Source organism: Kogia breviceps, chromosome 16, assembly GCF_026419965.1.
Source record: "Kogia breviceps isolate mKogBre1 chromosome 16, mKogBre1 haplotype 1, whole genome shotgun sequence".
NCBI lineage: Eukaryota > Metazoa > Chordata > Mammalia > Artiodactyla > Physeteridae > Kogia > Kogia breviceps.
Window position 1 is genome coordinate 56,375,854 of NC_081325.1, and position 4,808 is coordinate 56,380,661.

Consider the following 4,808-nt stretch of genomic DNA (forward strand, 5'->3'; position numbering starts at 1 on the left):
TTGGGGACATTATCTGGAAGGGAGAGCAGTTAACCAAAAGTCAAGTTTACCTTACTCCAGCAGAATAGATAGATATTTAACAATATGTTTAATAGTTTATATATTGATTACAACTGTGGTGTGGTATTTAATAAACAAGTTCAGGTTTATAAAACAGTGTATAATAGGGATCTAAATGTTAGTAAAGAGTCCTCTGAAGAAGAGTTGTTTTGAGAGCTCAAGAATGTGTAAGTATTAACTTTAAAATAATTGTGATGAATGGGGCAGGAATGATGATGCGTGTAAAACAACCCAGGAAGAAGAAATGTGAGGACAAATCCCTAAGTAAGGAAAATACTCCATTCATTACAGGAATTGAAAAAAAGCCAATATGGTGGCTTAATGCCTGTAAATTACTAGTAGATTGATGCTGCAATAGACTAGGGAGACAGAAGCCAATTATTTAGAGTATTGTAAGCCAGGTTAATAATTTGTCTTTTTAGTTTAAGAAAAATGGGGAGAAAACATCTAAAGTTTTCATGTTTGTCAGAATTTTTCTTAAGGCAACTGACTTATCTATACCTCAAACTAGATTAGGCATAAAGAGCAATTTATTGATTCACATTGCTGAAAATCTATGATTCATGACTCATGATTCATTTCACATGACTGTGAAAGACTGAATATACACATGGACAATAATGAGGCCATATATAAAAATAAAACTTTGACCATAACCTGCAGCCACCTACCCAGGAAACCAACCCATTATCTACAGTAACCAGCTCAGGAAGCCAGCTGCTATAAATCAGCCTTTCAGCGAAACCAGATTGCAATCTCTACTGACAGTCCAGGAAGCAAAACAGTAACTCCTATAAAAATCAGCCCCAAACAGCCAGGACTTGCTGAATAAATGGCAGCTTCCCTATTTTTTGTCCTTGCTTCCAATTTAGGACCAATCAGAGAAAGGCAAATGTGCACCTCTAACCAGTCAAAAATGATACATTGCTTCTAGTTAGCTTAGTTCCATCTTCCCCTTCCCAACATCTTCCAATCTGGGCAAACCTGAAGCTTCCTCTTTTTCTCCTAAAAGTTTTCCCACTCCTCTCATCTGCCTGCCTTTGAGTCTCTACCAAAATGCAGGTGATGGTGGCTGACTTCCTTGGTCTCCCCAGTCTAAAAAATAACCTTTGCCTGTTCTCATTTTGTTGGTCTTTATTTCCACAACTGGATTCAGGGACTGAGAGAAGCCATCAGTAATCTCTGTCTTTTTCTTGTTCTCTCCCTATTTCCATCTCTCTGGTCAACCTTTTTCTGTTTTATTTTCTGTCACAGACAAAGATGTCCACAAGTAAGTCAAAGCTAATATCATCCACCAGATAGAGATCACAGAGAAAAACTAAATAGACAGACCCAGGGAAATCTCCAGAGCAGTCAAAGTCCTATCTTAGGGCACAGGTACAGTCCTGAACTAATTATTGTTTCCAAAGTGGGTGGTTTGTTACTGGGGATCATAAGATTACAATCCTTGTATGTAGAATTGCCATATTTAGTTGGGAAAAAGATGCCTAGTTTCATGTGAAATTTAGGTAAACAGAAAATATACTTTCTTAAAAATTACAAGCATGGCCCATGAAAATAATATAGGAAAAATATTTTGTGTTTAACTCAAATTCAGATATAACTGGACATCTTATATATATTATGGCAGCCTTACTCACATGACATGAAAGGCAAAGATATCATAATCCATGTAATAGGCTGAGAGGTTGTGTGGGGAAAAATCCAGAAAGAAAATATGCCAAGCTTAAAAAAAGTAATAGATACCACTAAAATGGCTAAATGAGAATGAGATATTCAGATTTTAAATTTGAAAGAATAACCCTAGTTACTATGTTACAGAATAACTAGAGGGAATAGGACAGAATGTAGGATATGTATGGAGAGGCTATTGCAGCAGATGAGTTGAAATGTAAGTGGTTTTAACTGGAATGATGGCACAGGGATAAAAACAAATACATTAGACCACTGGGGTGGTAGAAGCAATCAATAGTGATTGGAGATTGTTACTTGCTAATTAAAAACGGTAAATTTAGTAAGATTACAATTAAACTGTTAGAATTTCAGGGAACTTAGTCAGTCTACGGGATGCAAGGCCACTGTGCAAATTCAAATTTTCTTTGTATGAAGCAACTATAAAACCATTCAAAAGTGAAGTTTGAAAATATAGCATTTAGAGTAACATCAGAATCAGCACATGATTAAAAACAAATCAAATAAAAGCTGGGTGATACTTCTTCACAGTAAGATATTAAGCTTTTGAGAGTAAGTAAAGAATACCTAACTAAATGCCAATGTACATGCTCTTTGTTGATTTGTAGCATGCATATTATAAAGTTGATATTCCTCCCCCATATTTATATATAAATAAGATGTGACCCCAATCCTAATCCCAGCAGGTGTTTTTTGAAGATATACAAGTTGGTTCTAAAAAGAATATGGAAATATGAGAGACAAATATAATCAAGTCAGTATTGAAAAAGTACACAGTTGTTGAATGTACTCTGTTGGATTTTAAGACATATATTAAAGTTAAAGTAGTTCAGAGAACTGGTATTGACACAAGGATCAACAAATAGGTAAATGAAACAGAATAGAGTCCTGAAGCAGAACCAAGTACATACAACTACATTATTTAAAACAAGCTAGCCTTGCAGAAGAGTTAGATTCATTCTTTCAATAAAGAGTTCTGGTTCAAGAAAGGGTTTGATATCCATATGAAAAGCATGAACAAATTGACCTTTTGCTTTTCCACAAAAACAAAACCACTAAGCTGGTCTTTAGATTTATATGTGAAACAAAAAAGAAATAGAATGTGTGGACAATAATATGTGAAGATATAGTAATTATATTCATGTTAAGAAAGATACTAAAAGAGGATGAAAAAAATACTGAACATGAGACAATTGAAAATGTTTGACAAATTGTTACCGAACAAAAGTTCCTGTGCTGGACTCACAGTGAGACCATACAAACAGAAATGTAGGAGTTTGGAGCAGAGAAAGGTTTATTGCAAGGCAAAGCAAAGAGAATGGGTGGCTTGTGCTAAAAAAATCCAAACTGCCGCATGTTTTGGGGGGAAGTTTTATAGGCAAAATTTGGGGTGAGGGCTGCAGGGTATGTGACTTTCTTCTGATTGGTTGGTGGTGATATAATAGGACAGTGTTCCAGGAATCTTGTGCTCAGCCTGAAGTTGCCATCCTCCACCTGGGAGGGGGCCCTAGTTCCTGCAGAATAACTCAAGGATATTGTTATGTATATCCCTTGAGAAAGAACCAGTATCCTGCCTTAATTGCTATACCATAGGTTTTTTTTTGGGGGGGAGGGGTTACCAAATTACTTTATTTGAAGGAATGGTACTAAGGAAAGGACTTGTAGATGTTTTGGTACAACTTACAGAAAAGGTAAAGGTAACACAAACATGCATGCACTGCCTTGGTGACCAGGGAAGTCCCCCCTGTGGCTACGGGAAGCCAGCCTAAGGCTTAGCTCTCATTATCACTATTTCCCAGGGTGTGCTTGTCAAAGAGATACTGTGCCATGCCAGATTCGGGGGCCCCCATCATGCTCAAGTTGGTGACATGGTCACCCAATTCTTTAATGGATTTCACCTGCTCAGTCAGATAATGAGTCTCAATGAAGTCACACAAATGGGGGTCATTTTTCTCAGTGGCCAGTTTGTGCAGTTCCAGTAGTGACTGATTCACACTGTTTTCCAAGTGTAGAGCACATTCCATTGCGTTCAGCCCATTCGCCCAGTCATCACGGTCTGGTTTCTTGATATCCTGAAGGAAGATTCGGCCACCCCGTTGGTTCTGCAGCTTCATCAGTTTCTCAGCATGTTCCCTCTCCTCACAAGATTGGTGAAGAGCGCTATAAGTTCTTGATTGTTCCCCCTTTCTTTCTGCGTTTCCTAACTTCCCTGATTAGCAACAACTTGAATCTGCTCTTTGGTATTTAGGAAGGTCTAGGAGGCTGAAGCCTTTATCCTGCAGATAAGAAATGGGGACACGGAAAGGTGCCCAGGAGGACCCCACAGGGTCCTGCTCGGTTACAATATTAAAATAAAGAAAAATTTTAAGTCAAAAAATATCATTAACAGAGTGAAAAGATAAGTTATAGAATGAGAAGATATTTGAAACACATATTACCAACATCAGGCTTATGTCTAATACATTTAAAAAATAATTCCTTTATAAAAGAATTCCTACATAAAAGACAGAGAACAAATAGAAAAGGACAAAAGGCTGTAGCAATCACTCTGAAAAAGATAATATCTGAGTGGCCAACGAAAATATAAAAGGGTAAACATTCTAGGTCCAAGAGGGAGGGGAAATATGTATACAGATAGCTGATTCACTTCACTGTACAGCAGAAGCTAACATAACATTGTAAAGCAATTATACTCAAATTTTTAAAAAAGTAAACATTCTCTTTTGTTAGTGGAAAACAATTTGGTTACAGTGTGATACCCACTGGAATAGATACAATTTCAAAAAGTTAACAATCTTCAATTTTGGCAAAGATGTTGAGTAACTGGCATTCTTAAACACTGCTGGTGGGAGTATACATTGGTACAGTGTCTATAGAAATGTTTATTGTTGCTTACTGGAATTGAAAATGTAAATTTCTATGACCTAGCAATTTCACTCTTATTTATAACCAACAGAAATCCATATAAGTTGTAATAAAGGACATTTATAAACATATTTATGAAACTAAGCTGGACTCTATGGGGCTCCTAGGCACAAAAGCCTTTCTGTGTCCCC

General features: G+C 36.8%; 1 pseudogene; it reads right to left on the reverse strand.

Moving 5' to 3' along the window:
• Positions 1–3,524: 3,524 nt before the first annotated feature.
• Positions 3,525–3,866, reverse strand: LOC131743325 (ferritin heavy chain pseudogene; annotated as a pseudogene).
• Between the last annotated feature and the right edge of the window lie 942 nt (positions 3,867–4,808).